Source organism: Euprymna scolopes, chromosome 26 (assembly GCF_053919585.1).
Source record: "Euprymna scolopes isolate OS-2025 chromosome 26, ASM5391958v1, whole genome shotgun sequence".
NCBI lineage: Eukaryota > Metazoa > Mollusca > Cephalopoda > Sepiida > Sepiolidae > Euprymna > Euprymna scolopes.
The window spans coordinates 7,557,099-7,577,411 of NC_136507.1; positions in this window are offsets into that span (position 1 = coordinate 7,557,099).

A 20,313-nucleotide genomic window follows, 5' to 3' on the forward strand; every position below is an offset into this window, starting at 1 on the left:
TCTGGGGATGGATTTTTAAGGAATTCGTCGGTGTCCGTCATTTTGCCTTACCGTCCGTGTATAATGCACAAGTACGTTCACGAGGATTTTTTTTTTATTCAAGCAAGGAAATTACACTTGCTTGGTGTATAACTGATCTCCGAGGAGCCCCCATGTGACGGTACCACGAGCCTGTTTCTTGACGAGAACCTCCCTGTACGGTACCAAGGTTGGAGTTCTCAGAGAAAATCCCAAGGCCGGGCACGCGTTTTAAGAAAAAGAAAAGTTTGACGGGTACCGACTGCAAATTATGCGGTCCCTATGGTACAGTGTCCAGGTTCAGACCAGAATCGTCGTGGAATATACTCGAGGCATTCACGGGCGGCAATGTAGGGCAAACAAAAGAGACACAAGTCGACACGGGTATGAGAGTTATTAAATCAACAATTTATTTAAACAAATTGAACCGGGTAAAATGTAACTACGAAAACAGAACATGCAACTGAAATCATAACTGAAATAACATGGAAAAAAAAAGAATAAAAGAATATATACATGCAGACAATGATTTGGGACCAGGAGAGGGGGGTGAGTGATATTTCGATTGTCTTAGGAAGGTTCTTTTTGTTCTCTTCGATGAGAATCAACGAGATATGAGTGATACTCAGAGAGGGGGGGTCACACTGAAAGTCTCAAGATATAGAGATAGTTTTTCCCTCTTTCCTCTATTTTTTTATTTTCTTTTCTTTCCCCCTTTTTTTCTTCTTCCTTTTTTTCTTTTTTTATAGTCAATGATATGTTACTTATGGGCCGATCAACAGGGGGGGATTCAGCATTTAGGAAAAAAACCTTAGTTCGAGGGTTGCTTTTCTTTTCCCCATTTTTTTTTCTTTTCCCTTTTTTCATGGGGCATTCGACAGTTCACATAATTGATCGAGCAAAAAAAATTTAGAAAGAGTTACTTAACTTCTTTTGTTGAGTCGACGTTCAATTCACCCGAAGCTTCTTTCCCTTTTATGAGGTGCTGGTTTGAAGGATCGATTCTCGTAAATTCCAATCCATTTATGCTAAGGTGGATATATGTTATTCCTTATCAGCACGGCGTGAATTCCAATCGATTAGTGCCAAGGTGGGTATATATTGTTCCTTTGTGGCACGATACGAGTCGACGAGATGTTTTTATTTTTATTTGTTTTCACCATGCGAATCAACCGCAGTGTTTCCATTTTTCGAGCAGAATGCCCCCACACATGTTTCCGTGTCCACCGTTTTCGTCGAACTGCTTTGATTCTCCCGCGTTTTTCTTGTTGGCGACAGTTGAAGGTCATTGCGTGGGTGTAGAAATCTAGGTCGCTCGGCCAGCCTCATTTTGACTCCGTCTGCTAAGGATTGGGTGTGGGAAGGGGTGTCTGCTTAATTGATATATATGAAGGGTGTGAAAATGTTTCTCTTAACAATATACATACATATTATTATACATACATACATACATACATACATATATATATATATATATATATATATATATATATGTATATATAAACACTGCTTCCCTATTATAACTGAGTTACACACACTATATATATATTTTTTTTACTTTGACCCCTTAATATTTATTGTTTTGGGCTCAAAACAAGTTATTAAGTTAGATGCATGTTCAAGGAACCAATATCTAAAATGTCAAGTGTTTAGACCCAAAATTATCGGAGCAGTTTGGTCGAGTTCTCAAAGGTCAAATCGTTGAACTTTGACCCCTTAACAGCCAAATTTTTGGCCGACAACCGATCACATCGATCTTCCCAAATCTCAGTATCCTGTATATCAAATTTCTAGTCTGTAGACTAAAAATTGACAGAGTTATTGTGAAGGAAAATGTACAAAGACACACACACACACACACACACACACACACACGTTAACTTTTATAGATATACTAGCATTTCAGCCCGGCGTTGCCCGGGTGTTTGGATGTGTATGTTGAGCAAAAGAAAAAGTGGTAGAAAGAAGGCAGGATCGAACCCCTACCGCAAAGGAGGAAAAGAACGGGGTAAAACCTAACATTTATGCAGTTAAGAGCACCGCCAAACCTAAGCGACATTTTTTTAAAAATTAAGGCTAGACAATATAAGGGGGGGATAACTTGCAAAAATATCGGCGAAATGAAGTGACCCCCTGTAGAAAAGTGCCTAGTTGAAGGGGAAGATATTAATGTTTTTAACCAATTTTTCGATATTTGTCGTATGAAAGGTCGAATTTTAAAACGATACTGATCTTGGGAAAATCCGTCCCCTCTATTGAAAGTTTAAGGCAGACATGCAAACAGGCATACATACATACATTTATATATTGGTAACTAAAATTTTTCGACCCAAACTGATGAAAAAGCTTGCCCTATCTCTGAATACCATTTATGTAAAATTTCAAATATTTAGACCAGAAATTGTCTGAGTAATTTGGAAGAGATCGCAGAGGTCATTTCTTTTAAAACTTTGACCCCTATTATGGCCCCTTAAAATTTATTGTTTGGGGCTGACATCAAGTTATTAAGTTAGATCCATGTCCAAATAACCTATATCTAAAATTTAAAGTGCGTAGACCAAAAAATGTCGGAGGAGTTTGGTAGAGTTCTCAAAGGGCAAATCGTTGAAATTTGACCCCTTAATCGCCAAATTACTGGCTAAAAACAAATCACATCGATTTTCTCACATTTCAGAACCCTGTGTATCAAATTTGGAGTCTGTAGACGTAAACATTGGCAGAGTTATTGCGTAGGGAAATGTACACAGACACACAGAAACATTCACCTTTATATATATATATATATATATATAATTATAAATATATCTATATATATAATTATAAATATATATAATGATAAATATATATATATAATTATACATATGTATATATAATTATAAATATATATATAATTATAAATATATATATATATAATTATAAATATATATAATGATAAATATATATATATAATTATACATATATATAATGATAAATATATATATATATATGATTACTTCATTTAATCACATAAATTAATATACGAATATATACTTTTATGCGTGATTTTTTTAGTATCTACTTCACTCGTGTTCAATACATTTATAGAGGTAACTTTCTCTTTCTCTCTCTCTCCCTCTCTCTCTCTCTCTCTCTCTCTCTCTCTATATATATATATATATATATATATATATATATATTATTACTAGAATTATTTTTAATACCTGCCAACACTAGTGTTTCATCCTTTCGGGAATCATCAGTGCAGAGAATCACTATTACCACTTGTTGGCAGATCCGAATCCAGCCACAAAGTCATCTCTGACTCTATTAGCAAGACAGCAGAGAGTGATCTTATTATTTTTAGATTATGATCTGCGCACGTGGGCTTAAGTGACCCACTTATTTTATTTCAATGTAAATATGTGACTGAAATTCGAATATTTTTGGAATTCTCGTACAAACACGTGTCAGCTTTTACTTTTTTTTCAAAATTTATATTAAATCAAACTAACATATAACTTTAAAAAATATTTTTCTATTATATATTTTAAAATTATTACTTTTATGTTTGAGTACTTAGTATAATTTTGTTCTTGTATATTTTTCTCAATAACACTCGATATGAGCTATAAAAATAACTGTGTTTGAATTTCTTATCTAAATAAATGAACGCAAAGCGTTGTTATTTATCATTCATATATTATCATCAAAACTGGTTACTGTTATTTTAATCAATAATACAACATATGATTTACAAATCAATATTACAAAACAGGCATTTGAAATACTCTAGATATATGTAGACATATCACTTGCTTGCCTTATTTTCATTACTTTTATAATAGTTCATGATAATTAAATACATTGTGCTATTTATTTCTAATTTTCTTGTCTTATTTTTCTTTATATATGTGAAATAGTTTTTTTCAATAGTAATTTATTAGATGTAATTATTTAAGAATGGATGACGTACCAAAACTTTTCTCAAGTGAAACTAACATTACTGGCTAGAATTCTTATAGACATACACAAGCTAGAAACGAGAATAAAATAGAGAAGGAAGAGGGTGACTTGATAACGGACTGACGAACTTCTCCTTTCTTTCTATTTCTTTCCTTTCACTTATCTTCTCTACAACGTTGTATTATTTTTTATTGTTTTTAGTTCAATGATTAGTTTTAACTAATATTTTCATCGATAGTAAAATTAGTGATGTCCCTATGATACTGAGAATAGATATTATTGTTACATATGAAAGGTACCACGTGATTAGCAATAATGTTACCTAGTTTACATTTTGATAATGGTCACGTTAATGCATGTCAAGATGACCTAAATGAACGGAAATATACTTAGAGATAGATCATGTAATTTGAAGCGCAGGACAAATGCCACAATCTTTGCCAAACAATTATGATATAAGATGACGTCACGAATTCGAGCGAGAAAAAACAATGTGTTTCTAATCAATTCTTTCAGTGAAGCGAAACTATGCGGAAGACACATCCAATGATATATATATATATATATATATATATATATATATATATATATATATATATATATATACACACATAAGATGAAAAGAAGAGGGACACTTTTAAGCTTAAGTTGTAAATTTTAGACATTTTCCTATAATAAAATTTTAAAGGTTTCTGCGAAGCCTTTGAAAATAGACTACCTGTAGTAAATGTATAAAAGAAAGCGAATGACAGAAAGAGAGTGGAGGTGAGAAGGAGGATTATACATGAATATTTCAACTTAGAACTTCTCAGAGATGGTCCCATAGAGGTAACATTTCTGATGTTTCTAAGATGAGTCGATCTACAGAAAGCCCTTTCTTTTATTTTCTAAAATATTTGAACCTCTTAACATAAAAATGATACGTATTTTTTTTTATTGCTAAATGAATAACTTATACCAAATGTTTTTTTTTAATACTTTTAATTTTTGGCAATTTATTTCTGTATAAAATTTCTCATGATCATTATTATCGTTAAAATTATTAATTTTGTACTCATTAGGAGTCATCACACGGGTCATCGTTTGTGTTAAGATATTGCTCACTGTAAATAAGTGGCGGAGTTCTCTGGAAACTGATTGATAACAAGTCTTCCCAGATTTTCAGTACTTTCCACTGCATTCGATAACATTTCCAAACTAATTTGTGTTTTCACAACAGTCACTTACCATTGATTTCTTGCTGGCATTGGCCATTAGTTTTAACTGGAATTTGAGACTCTCCAAGATCCCAGTATTCTTTGCACCCATCCAATGGCGACCTGGTTAATGCTTTCCCTCTTTAGTCCTTTCATAATTCGTTACTCTTCGTCAGATTTGTGATGTAAACCAAGACAGATGCATTTTTGTTAGGGCCACATGTTTATAAGATTTCCCTGTCTTCTTTTATTAGTAGTATTTGTACTCACTAGGAATTCTCACACAAGTAATCATCAGAGATTACTCACTGACAACAACTGGTGGTGTTTCCTGGAGTCAGTGTAACAAAAAATCTCCACAGATTTCCAGTACTCCCCAGCTCTGTCGTATATATTTGCAAATAAATTTGCTTTATTGCAACAGCCGTTTGACATTGATTTTTCACTGGCATCGGCCACTGGTCTTCACTGAACTGTAGGTGGCAACATATTTTCCTAAGTTACCCGAACCTCTTCATGATCATCCAGTGAATGTTCGGTTAGTGTTTTTTTTTTCTTTTATAGTCATTCCATCCTCCTTAATCTTTCACAATTATTTGGTGTGGCGCCAGTCCATTCGGATACTACTCGTTAATGAGGGAGGCGTAGTTAACTTACAATTTTGCGGTTTCAGCTTTCTTATTTTTCTACGCGGTGTCCTGTATCTTCTTGTTTTACTTCTGTTGTAGTTTTCAAATGATTGATTAGCATTTATAGCTCATGTGACTTATTCGTAGTTTCCGATTTCAGCGGTTTTCAACATTAAAACTCGTTGTATGGTTCCAGTCTTCTCCATGATTCCAATTTCTCATAGGCTTTCTTCTAAGTGGGACTATTTCTAGTGGTCCTACAATTATTTTTTTCATATTCCATATTTTTTAACTTCTCTGAAAACTTGCGCGTGTTTGTTTAGTATTCTGTCTCTCTTTTCTTATCCATATAATCGTTTGGGACAGAAAAAATCGACAATTTCGCGGATTTTTTTCTTCTTGTTAATTATTATGATGTCCTCGTCTCTTTTCTTACATTAATTTATCTGTTTGTACTTTTATGTCCAAAATGATTTTTTCTATTTTTTTTTTCAGTATTTTTTCTGTAAAAATTGTTTGCACGTTCGAAATGGTTTAAGTAGTTCTAGTGTACTGCTTTCTCACATAGTTATTATTATTGCCTCACAAGGGGCTTTCATACAGATCATAAAGGATTTCTCCTTGGGAACAACGTGGGGTGTTCCCTGAAATCTGAGTGACAACAAGTCTCCCCAGATTTCCAGTACTCTCCACCTCTTTTGATGACATTTGCAAATGAATTCGCTGCTTCCCGTTGATTCTTCACTAGTAGCGGCCATTAGTGTCCACTGGAATTTGAGTTTCAATAAGCCTCACCAAGGTACCAGTTAACTTGGCATTTATCCAGCGAAATTATGGTCAGCACTCTCTATTCAGTCTTCCAATTCTCCTCAGAATTCTCGAATATTTGGCATCATTCTTTGTGTGTGTGGGGGGGCGGTGATTGGGCATTAGGAATGGGGATGGAGAACTTGTAAGTATGCAGCTTCAATGTTCTTTGTTCTATGTAATATTTCGTGTTTTGTCTCTGCACTAGCTCGTCTTCCTTAATATTTCAGCTATTTTCATTATTGTTATTCGTTGTATCTTTCCAGCCGTTTCTCTGATTCCAATTTCTCCCATTCCCTTCTCAAAGTTTTTCGGAATTGTTCCTATTGCTCCTACTATTATAAGTACTATCGTGATTTTGTTTTCATCATCCATATCCCTTTCAGCTATCTTGCTAGTTCTGTGTTTTGCTCTGTTTCTCCTGTTCTTTGATAGTTATCCTGTGGTCAGCTCGGACAGCAAAGTCAACGATTTGGCAGGACTTTTCTTTCTTGTTAATTATTACGACATCCGGTTTTCTTGCTTGGATAGGTTTATCCGTTTGTATGTCCATGTCTCATAGGATTTTAGGATTCTCGTATCAAATTACTGATGCGTATACCATTTGGCTGTGCATTAGAGATGCAGTTGTTTGCACAATTCCCAGTGTACTACCCTTCACACTTGGTCGTTCCTGATCTTGTACTCCTTTTGGGCTAGTAGGCTACATTCACTTACTATATGATTTATTCTTTCGTCTCTGTCCACAGAGTCTGCAAGTGCTATTTTTGTGTTTTTTTTTTTGTTTTATCGATATTTGCTTTGATGTGATTAGTTCTTATCGAGTTATCTTGTGCTGCACTTATAAGGGATTCAGTTTATCGTTTTTGCATCCATGTCCAAGTGTTTTAGTTAATCTCATCTTTTGTCATCCTTATGAATCTTTTATGTAGTTGTTTTTCTTCTCATTTTTCTTTTCTTGTTTCATCATTTGTTTCTTTGTTTTCTGTTTGATTGATTTTTTTTCAGTGCCTCTCGCTGCCATCACTTTTCAGAGAATTTTTAAAAATATTAGATAGGAACTTTAAAGCCCCCATAGATATAATAAAATTTTCAATACGAATACAATCAAAGTCTCTTACTCTACTATGCCTAACCTTCATAAAAAATAATTAGTTCTAATAGTAAAAAAATTTATAAGCTACAAAATACAATTATACAAAATATAGCAGATTGTAACTGTAGAAGAAAAAATAAATGTCCCCTACAAGGCTCATGTAAAATAAAAGATGTAATCTATAGCTGCACAGTATCAAAAACCCCAAATCTACATGAATCTATTAACAGCCATAACTCAACCACCAGATTAAATAATGACACCAACTTTAACCAATCTACCAATCAATTACAAACCAACCCACCATATAATAATCCAACACCAAACCTAACGGAAAATAATCACAATAAACAAGAGGCAATATATTTTGGTTCCACATCTGGCCTAATAAAACATAGAATTTCAACGCACAAATATTCTTTTAAAAATAACTCTCTGTCAAACCAAACTACTCTATCCAAGTATATTTGGCAACTCAAGAATAACAATATTTCTTTCAAGTTGAAATGGCAAGTAATTGAATCTTGCAAACCATATAAACCAGGAGATAAATTCTGTGCACTATGTACAAAAGAGACCCTAAAAATTTTGAAATATGAAGATATAAAAGATACAACCACCCTATTAAATTCAAGAGAGGAACTAATCTTCACATGCAGTCATAAACGTTGGTTTAAATTTAATAAATATAAATATAAATTTAAATCATTAAAAATTACTTAATAGTAAAAATAATTATAATATAATTTTTATTATTCTGTAATAAATTAAGTTTACTAATTATCTCCCTTGCATTCTTTAATTAAAGAAATATGACTAATTATCCCCCTTGCATTATTTAATTATACAAATAACATTATCCTCCCCTTTCTTTCGAATTTTAAATCTTGGCGTTCTTTAATCAAAAGTATGCTAACGGATATAATTAATTCCACAAGCGTTCCTTTTGAAAATTTATCATTTCATAAGCTGAATAGCTATAACAAGCATCTATATGAGTACTTTGACCATAGTTCCTGATTTCAAAAGGCGAGAAATTAAAAGGTAAATATTTGTATGTATATTTTTATGTGTATATATGGATATGTATGTATATGTATATGCGTGTATATTTTTATATATGTATATATGTGTGTATTTATGTATATGTGTATATGTATATATGTATATATGTGTATGCGTGTATACACATATGTATATATATGTGTATGTGTCTATGAGTTTTATCGAAAATACTATTATAATATGTTAATTAAACCAAATTTAGATTTATAATTTTACTCTATTTTATTTCTATCTTTAACCCATATTAATTTTCTTATCAAGTTAATTCCATACCTTTATTTTATTTTTTTCCAGATACATCTGCCTTACTTTTAATGCTAGGTTTATTTATGGTGTCTTTTACATATAATAAAAACCCTTCCCAATATTAGCTGATGAGGAAACTTTGTTTGTTAAAAACACTATATGTAAAAATTATTGTCCGTAACTTGATGTCCACCACAATAAAAACACTGTTTTCCGAAACGATCGTACAAATCATTGATTTTGCTGTTGTTCCTTCTTATGAAACGGATTTTTAATTTAATTATAATTTGATTTTTAAATTATCAATCACATTACTAAATATCAAATAAGCTCTAGGATATTCACCTATCGAGCTTATTATATATCTAAATTACAACGAGCACTTTTGGTTTCCCTGTATTTTAATTAAACTAGTAATTTTACCATTACATTAAAATACACTCTGCTCTTTAGACTATTGTTCTAATCTCCTTTAAATATATATATATATATATATATATATATATATATATATTTAAAAGAGTGTAGCCATCAACAATTGTGTGTGCTTTTGTAAAGGTTTTTATCATATTTTTATTTTAAAATATTTTTATAACGCGTTTCGAGCTTAGGTATGCTCTCTTCAGATGTTTTCGTAAAAAGTTTTTCTTTAAAATGGGAGTTTAAAAAGTTATTTTTACATCTGCTGATACTAAATGTGTTTTTCAGAGTGATGTGGTCTCAGACATCCTGTCTCCAACCGTAAGTGTTCAAAGTGTCCGGTCAAAGTTAGATTCAAAGAGGGAGCTTTTGGTCCATTTGGTGAAGTTTTTAGGTTTTTTTAGTTTTTTTTAAAGACTTTCTTTCCCCATGTATAGCACACACTCACACACAATCACACACGCATACATATACATACATGTACATGTACACATGCACAAGCATTTTAAGAAAAAGAAAATACCCATCACAACTTATAGACAAAGGGATCCAACTTGCGACAAATATACCAGTAGAAGATTTGAGAATCCCTAAAGAACGAAACAAAGAACAAATCCTAACATACGTCTCCACACACAACACAAACAACCCAGAGTTTTTCACAGAGATAACGAAAAACCTCGTCCTACTTAACCAAAACAACAAACTAAACAACTTCCTTAAAACAACAAAAATAATAAAAAGCAAACGCCAACCCAAAAACCTAAAACGCATTCTTACCTCATCCAAACTCAATCAAGACGCAACAAAAGGAGTCACAAAATGCAACAAACAACGAAGTGGAGTCTGCAACATAATATTAGAGGGAAACAGTACACATTTACGAACCCCATACAAGCATTCAAAATTAAAAAAAAAACTAGATTGCACCTCAAAAAACGTGGTCTATGTAATAAAATGTCCAGCATGCGATAAATCCTACATAGGCGCTACAAAAAACCTTAGTAATAGAGTATCCCTACACCGATCCAACATAAAAATCGCGGAAAATAGACACCTGCATGTATCACAACATATACACACATGCAGTGGAGGCAGATTCGAGATAATGCCCATCTTCCAAACTGACAACTACTTCTACTTGCTAACACAAGAAAAAAACTTCATAGCAAAGTTTAACCCCGCCTTAAACATCTCTCCATAATTATATACATAAATAGGCAAAACACAAAATACACTTACACGCATGCATACTGGGGGTAAATGTGCATCCTCACACACGAAACAAAAGAAGCACAATAAAGCACGCGCACACATTCACGAGTGCGCGCGTCCATATCCAGTACTGTACCGTTTCTCTAAACTAAACAAACAATTAGAAATTATACGTATGTATGTGTATGTGCGCACATATGTGCATGTATATATGTGTGTGTATGTGAGTGTATACATATGATTGTGTATACGTGTGTGTGTATATATATATATATCATCTGTTATCTATGCTCCATCTTGTTTGTGTGCGTACGTGCACTTATGTTTGGGTGACTGAATACATGTATGCATATGTGCTTGGATTAGAAAAGAAAGAAAACTTCAACCAATATATACATAAGGTGGGATGTATGAATATGTATGTGTACGTGTGATTGTGGGTGCATGTGTCCATATATATATATATATATATGGGTGGATGAATGTATACGCATCTGTATGTGTGTGTATATATATATACATATGTATGCATATGTATGAGTGGGTAAATGTGTTCGTGTGGATATGGATATACGCGTATGTGTGAGCCCCTGCATATGTCTCTCTATGTGTGTGCATATGTGTGTGAATGTGTATGTGCCTACATAGTATGTGGATGTTTTTGAGTGTGTATGTACATACATGTATGTATATATATATGTGCGTGTATATGTGTGTGTATATGTATCTTCTCCTACCTATTCTCCATCTTACTTGTGTGTGTGTGCGTGTACTTATGTTTGAATGATTAAGTGCATGTATGCATGCGTGTTTTGGTTGGGGAAAAATATTAACCAATATGTGCCTGCCATGTTAGTGGTGGATGTGTGTGAGTACGTGTGTGAGTGTGTAGGTGGGTATGTATATATGTATGCTCCTACATATATTTCTATGTATGTGCGTGTGTATATATGTATGTGCCTGCGTGCGTATGCGTGTGCATGTGTACATGTACATGTATGTATATGTATGCGTGTGTGATTGTGTGTGAGTGTGTGCTATACATGGGGAAAGAAAGTCTTTAAAAAAAAAACCCAAAAAACATAAAAACCTTCACCAAATGGACCAAAAGCGCCCTCTTTGAATCTAACTTTGACCGGACACTTTGGACACTTACGGTTGGAGACAGGATGTCTGAGACCACATCACTCTGAAAAACACATTTAGTATCAGCAGATGTACAAAAAAAAATTCAAACTCCCATTTTAAAGAAAAACTTTTTACGAAAAAATCTGAAGAGAGCACACCCTAAGCTCGAAACGCGTTATAAAAATATTTTAAAATAAAAATATGATGAAAACCTTTTAAAAAAAAACCCACAATTGTTGATGGCTACATTCTTTTTAATATACATTTTTTTTCTCGTTGGAACTACACAACCATCACTTTATATATATATATATATATATATATATATATATATATATATATATATATATATATATATATGTATATATATATATATATATATATATATATATATATATATATATATATATATATATATAGGATTGCTTCTATAATAGCATGCAATTACGAGTCTATTCTGTTTCGTTATCCTTTTCCTCCTTCGGAGTTTTCTATATTTATGGTGATTTTGACTGTGCCGTGTTTGGTTTTGATCCCTGAAATTAGACGTTATACTTACCTGTTCAACGTCCGTGTTTTTTGTTTTTTTCTAAAACGAGCAAACATTCGCAGTATGACGACCGCGTCCCAATGCTGGCTACCAAGAAAGCCCCTGTCGATCATGACACCCAGATCTTTCTTCTGGGTACCACCACCACCATTATTATTATTATTATTATTATTATTATTATTATTATTATTATTATTATTATTATTATTATTATTTTTATTATTATTATTATTATTATTAGTTTTCAATTACCTAAATTTTAAAATTTGCATTTTAGTAAACGATTTCAGTTCATGTAAATTTATAATCAAAAGCAGAATATTAAAAGAAACATCAATATATATTATATCAGAATATATACTGCCTTACACTTAACTGACAATTTTCGTTCATTAAAACAAAAGTTATAATAAAATTAATGGTGTTCAAAAGTTTTCAGAATAAGTAAGGAACGTGAGAGATGATTTTTTTCTGATCGGCTGTTGGTGACCATAGCAACTTTTTCGTCGCTGAAACCTTCATAAATATTTGCAGGAATGTTGCTCGCATGCCATATCATTTGTGTTATATGGAGAGAGTAAACAAAAATGATGTCCTTTGCCGTGCTAGGACTGATAATCTTCCGCCAACGACGTCACACTTAAACTCTGTTTCTCTCTTTTTTGCAGTGCTAGAGCTGATAATATTGCGCTTATGACGTCGCCTGTTAATTCTATCTCTGTTTTTGTCCCTCTTTTCTGTTTGTTTACTTAGTTGCGTCTATTATGTGTTTTATTTTTATTTAGTCAATTAAGAAGTTGGTAGTAATTTATGATATTAAACACAAAAAAATAAATATTATTTCAAAGAAAAGTCTGGCGAAATCATGGATTACATAAAAAAATACGAGCATGAAAAGTAATATGGTTAAAATTAAACTTAGAAAAGTAAAAGGACTAACTGTTAAAACTGGAAAAGAAATACAAGATATTCTAGTAAAACATATAATAAATTTATAACTTAAAATATTCGAGCATTAGGAATTTAAAAAAAGATTAAATTCAACATTATATATAAATTCTTAATGCTGCAAGTTATGAATAAATTATATTTTTTACGAGATTATGTTGTCTTTTTTCTTTCCAGTTTTTATAATTAGTTCTTTTATTTTTATAAACACTGTACCATATTACTTTTCATGCTGGTATTTTCTATGTAATATATATATATATATATATATATATATATATATATATATATATATGTATATATATATATATATATATTAAAGGAGATTAGAACAATAGTCTAAAGAGCTGAGTGTATTTTAATGTAACAATGAAATTACTAGTTTTATTAAAATACAGAGAAGAAAAAGTGCTCGTTGTAATTTAGATATATAATAAGCTCGATAGGTAAATATCCTAGAGCTAATTCAATATTAAGTAATGTGATTGATAATTTAAAATTTAAAAATCAAATTATAATTAAATTAAAAATCCGTTTCATAAGAAGGAACAACAACAAAATCAATTATCTGTACGATCGTTTCGGAAAACCGTGTTTTTATTGTGGTAGACATCAAGTTACGGACAATAATTATTACATATAGTTTTTTAATAAACAAGGTCTCCTCGTCAGCAAATTTTAAAGGGTTTTTATTAAATCTAAAAGACACCATAAATAAACCAAGCATTAAAAGTAAGGCAGATGTATCTTTTAGATTTTCGCCTTTTGAAATCAGGAACTATGGTTAAAATACTCATATGTGATGTTTGCGATAGCTTTTCACCTTATTGTCCGTAACTTGATGTCTACCACAATAAAAACACGGTTTTCCGAAACGATCGTACAGATAATTGATTTTGTTGTTGTTCCTTCTTGTGAAACTGATTTTTAATTTAATTATAATTTGATTTTTAAATTTTAAATTATCAATCACATTACTTAATATATATATATATATATATATATATATATATATATATATATATATATATATATATATATACTAGCAAAAGTACCCGTCGTTGACTGGGTTCAAAAACAGCCTGCAGAAAATGGACTCTGATTTATTAAAGTATGATAGGTTATGAAAAGGAAGGGTTGTAAAGAGATAGCTTCGAATTCGCGGGTATCAAACCAAAGCAAAATATGATGAATGTAAAAATAAATTAGATAAACCCTATAATTTATTATACCATACCTGTTCACACTGAAACACTTATCACAGTATTCTGTGGATCTATATTAAAAAATCTTGTTAAACTTTGTGACATATTTCCATTCTATTGAGGTCAGGCGTGAACGAACACCCAATAATTTTATTATACCATATTTCTTCAAACTAAAACATAATTATCAAAGTATACTTACGCAGATAGATATGAAAAGTCTTTATTAAAGTTTGTGCCTATTTCCATTCTATGGAGGCCAGGCGCGAACGCAGACCCCGCAATTTTATTATACCATCCCTATTTAAGTTAAAACATACTTATCAAAGTATTCTTATGTACACACACATACACACACACACACACACACACACACACACACACATATATATATATATATATATATATATATATATATATATATATATCAAAACACTTGTAAACGTTTTTTTTTATTCAAATTTTTTTATTTCAATACTTTGTGGACCAGGCGCGAATGCAGACCCCACAAATGTAATGAACCACTGTTCTGCAGGATCAAATATACCCATTCCTCTGTCTCAATAAATCTTCTATCATTATATGTAATCAGTTTTTTAAAAATAGTCAACCATATAGGAGCCTATTCGTGACCAGACACACATACACACACACATACAGCTATATATATATATATATATATATATATATATATCAAAGCTAAATAAACAAATAGTGATAAAACAAATTTACATAACAGCCATAAAATTTAAACAAATATCATTGTTAATTAATGATTTACTGAAGAAAACACTTGTACATCATCTAAAAATCTAAAGACCAGGTCGGTGTTAATTATATTTGACTATAGATTCAGAAGAAGTCGAAAGTACTCGGTTTAACAGTAAAAATGCAGCTACATTGACCAGTTTTTGCCTGAATCAAGAAAATTAATATGGTTGGAATAAATCCAATCCCAAATATGTAGACAAAAATTGTCAGTGTGAAACGAAAAAAGGGTCGCCCTAGAAAAGATATGGTTCTATTTCTGTTTGATGAAAACCGCTTTTCTTTTTTGTTGCAGTTGTGAAACAATCCCTAAAGCGATAGGAACCTTCTATCATATCTGAAAATAACATAATGTTCAAAGAGCGCGATTTCTATCGATCCAAGTTATAACAACATTGCCAGCACCCTAACATGCAATCCCGGACAGTTCAATGCTTGAAGAAATAGCTCAACGCATCGGACAAGTATGCTTTTGTGCGGTTTCCAGTGAGAGTCTATTATCGCACCTCATAGCTTCAAAATCAGCTTGAAACTCAATACTTAAGTGTAGCTGGATATGTTGCAAAGTGTGGTGATTTCTCGGTGCAATCAGGTGGAAGCTGGCAAACCCTGTGTGTGGCAGCAGGACACGGTATCGGTCCATAAGTTCAAAGAGAACCAGGTTTGGCTTCAGAAGGAGGTATAAGATTTTGTATCCATCTCTCACTGCCCTCTCTTCCACCGACTTGAACATGCTGGACTATTTGGTTTGGTCACACGTCGAGAACATCAGTAACATGACCTCCCACAAATGAAAAACCAGCCTGATCGCCGCCATCCGCCGATTATTCATCGAGCTCTCGTCTGCACTTGTGGAAAGAGAGAGAGAGAGAGAGAGAGAGAGAGAGAGAGAGAGAGAGAGAGAGAGAGAGAGAGAGGAATACACCCGTTTCGTCTTTATTTCAAGACTTCCACTGGATGAATGAACTATTCTCATCATATATATATTTGAGTTGATATGACTGAAATTTTGCATGTATCTTTGTTATGATAAGGTGCAGGGAATTGAAGATTATGGTATCCTTCGATACACAGTTAGAGATTAATGTGAATACCCCACAGCAATACCACATGCACTCTAGAATCTTAGAGGGATTTTAAATGAACCTTTGTTATGATAATCCACAGCGAACTAAGTATTATGGTATCCGTTCGATGCACAGTTAGAAACTAACAGAGATCAGTATTCAATGCAAAAATGAGAACAAACTGAAACATATTCCACTATGAATTTGGCATATATATATATATATATATATATATATATATGTATATATATATATACATATATATATATATATATATATATATATGTATATATATATATATATATATATATGTGTGTGTGTGTGTGTGTGTGTGTGTTTATGTACATATATATGTGTGCGTGTATATATGTGTTTATGTGTGTAATGAAGATGATAGTTATCGCATTAATACTCTAAAATGTTAAAAAATAAACAATTTTCCATTTTCTTACACACACATACACACAAAAGAAAAAAAAATAAACTGAAATCGTAGGGAGATATCAATCATACCAGATATTATAAGTGCTACGGTGCTTATGAAGAAGTTGAAGTTCTACCTAACTAATATTTCTGATGAAACAAGTGCAAAAGAGATCCAGATAATTACACTTAAGGGAACAGCGAGGATACTAAAAAGAGCTCTTGGTTGGTTTCAATAAAAAGCGGGACAATGTTGGCAGCTGGTTTGGTTGCCCCATACCCAACATTACAATCTTCAAAGAAAGAAAATGAAAAAGTGAAAAACACATATGTATATTTCGCCAAGGTGTTCATGTTAATAAGTATTCCTATTAATTATTGTATCGATCCCCAACTGCACGGAACAGAAAATAAAACGTACATAACCTGATTCAAATAATTAACCAAATTTGTGATATAATATTATTTGTACTTTCACAATTATTTAATCGATCAATTTTTATTTTTCAGGTTACAAAATAAATAAATGAATAAATAAATTATAAATAAATTAAACCAAAACACTCAATGAACATGCTTTTCTTTATGTAAGGGAGGTAATTCATATTAAAGAAAGTTATTTCCCTTAGTTTCAATAGATTTTGTTCATTATTCGACAAATTGCCAAGTATTTTAGTAGTTTCTTATTACAGCAAAGTGCATCATACTACCAGTTTATAGTGGGAAATAATCCCCCCTCTACATGGTGGCAGGGTTAAGTTTTTCAATATATTTTTCTTCTTAATTAATCCTTACTAATGTCATTCTCTTACTCAATCTGAATCAACTTTTGCTTTGCGATCTTTCAGATTTTATTATAAACAAAACGTGAATTATAAAAAATATGAAATAAAAACTTGGTATGTTATATAATTTTGAATTGTTAAAAAGATCTTTCTTTCATTTATATATATATATATATATATATATATATATATATATATATATATATATATATATATATATATAAAGATAGATAGATAGATAGATGTGTGCATGTGTGTGAGTGCGTGAAAAATGAAAAGCCGATCCCAAGAATGTATAAACATTTTGGCCCCTTTTCTTCACATGAAAAATGACTAAAATTCAGGACATCAACAAATTTTAATGAACATTTCAGTGTAAACTGTCATAGAATATTTCCTTTTAATTTTTGGTGAAAATGTACTATTTTATGTAAACAGAAAACACCTTCTCTAAAGTTATAGATTATGTTCGCCCTCTCACATATGCAATATATATATATATATATATATATATATATATATATATATATATATATATATATATATATATATATATATATATATAATTTTCAGAATGTGAGAGATTGTATAATTATTACCACAACCAAACAACGTCGCAGCTCACAGCTGGAGAGCTCTGCTACGTTGTTTGGCTGTATGAATAATCACACACACACACACAAACACACACACACACACACACACACACACACACGCGCGCATGCGCACAGACACACACACACACACACGCACACAGATATATAGTGGTCCGCTTATAGCAGATACAATTTAAAGGATTCTACCAGCATAATCATGATTGTTTTTGATGTCTTTTTCATTTATTTACTCATCCTCATGAGAAACTTTTCTGAACATCAAAATAAAACGAAAAAACAGAGAAAAATTAATATCACAATAAAGTTTATTTTGTGTTTCTATCTACGTCAAATTTTATACTTTTAACAATATATTTTTAGCGTTTTTGTTTATTAGTCATCTAAGTTTTTGTATTAAGTGTTTTACTTTCTGGCATTTGACCAATATTTAAAAAAAAAAAAATTAATATTTTTTTTTGCACGCTGCTGAAGCTCAATGTTGGGCAAATAATAATTTCATAAACAGTTATATATTTATATGCCAACGCAGAGGACTGAAATATTGTATGCAATGCTTTGACAAATAAAAGAATAACTTTCCGAAAATGAGTAAATCCTTGTGCATCTATCTCTTAATGCTGTATCTTTAAATTTATATATATATATATATATATATATATATATATATATATATATATATATATATATATATTTATTCGATTGGCAAAATTTTAGAATAATTATAAAGAAGTGAACCATCGCGTAAATTCAATCAACTAAAATAAGATGGAAAACGGGGTGAGGAAAAGGGGAAAAAAAATGGGGCAAGTTATATGTAAGACATGTACAATTCAATAAAATAAATAAGTCGATTAAAAACAAGATCTAAAAAAATAAGTCGATTAAAAAATATTCTAAACAAAAAAAATAATTTTCAGACTTATGACCCTTGAAAATGTTAGTCTGAACGAAAAGCGCTTCTTCGGGTGTATTTTAACGATCTTGTTTTTAATCGACTTATTTATTTTATTGAATTGTACATGTGTTACATGTAACTTGCCCCATTTTTTTTTTTCCTTTTCCTCACCCCGTTTTCCATCTTATTTTAGTTGATTGAATTTACGGGATGGTTCACTTCTTTATAATATATATATATATATATATATATATATATATATATATATATATATATATATATATATATATATATATTAGAAAGAAAGAGAGAAAGAGACTTATTTTAAAAAATAATGCAATAGTCATCGTTTGCTTTTAGATATTTAAGACCCAAGCGTCTTGTCAACGATCTTACATTTTCTTTTGGGATAAGGTAATTTTAGTAGTAATAATAATAATAATAATAATAATAATAATAATAATAATAATAATAATAATAATGTGGTGTGGCGGAGGTGGTGGTGATGGTGATGGCGGTCTAATAAGTACATGCTTTATTTTTCTGCTTCTTCTGCCAGCAGAGTCGTACAAAGGCAGAGTACAAGTTAAAAACATTGATAACTTATGCTAATTGACATTGTAAGTGTTTAAGATATCACAATATATATCATTCTTTACCTTTCACGTGAAGGAACGACGAATACCATCAGATCATCTTTTTGCAGTGACGGATGGATTGCGTCGGAAGTTTGTTTAAAATGAAACTGGTTTGCACAGAACCAGCCTCACAATTTTGTTTCAACCAGCCTGAACCAGCCAGATGATAGGGTCGAGACGGGGAAATCATTTTGGAATGCATGAGCTGGCGGATGTGTCGATGTCTTCCTACATACAGCGCCTGGTATTGCCTAATAATCAGCCATCTAGTACTGACCATGTGCAACGTTGCTAGATTTCGGTAGTTAAACAGAAACCGGTGTGTCATCATGATTATATCTATTATGCCTCACCTTCAACATTCACATGAACTCATGGGAAAGCAGTGCTTCCACAGGTCAACCTGGCGCCGCTTGGTACACGAGGGCTCTCTGCTCGCGGAGGCAAGACGAACTGAATCTGCAAAAGAGAAACGCGCTGCGCGAAAAGCCCGAGATGCTGAAGTGGCCGTCTTCAGCCACTGGTGTCTAACATGCGGACACACAACTAGTTGTCTATGGTCATAATCGACTCCGATTGACGAACACACACATCTATTATGCATGGTACAGATTAAAGAAGCATTACAATTTTAAGAGATTCAGATGGTCCAAAT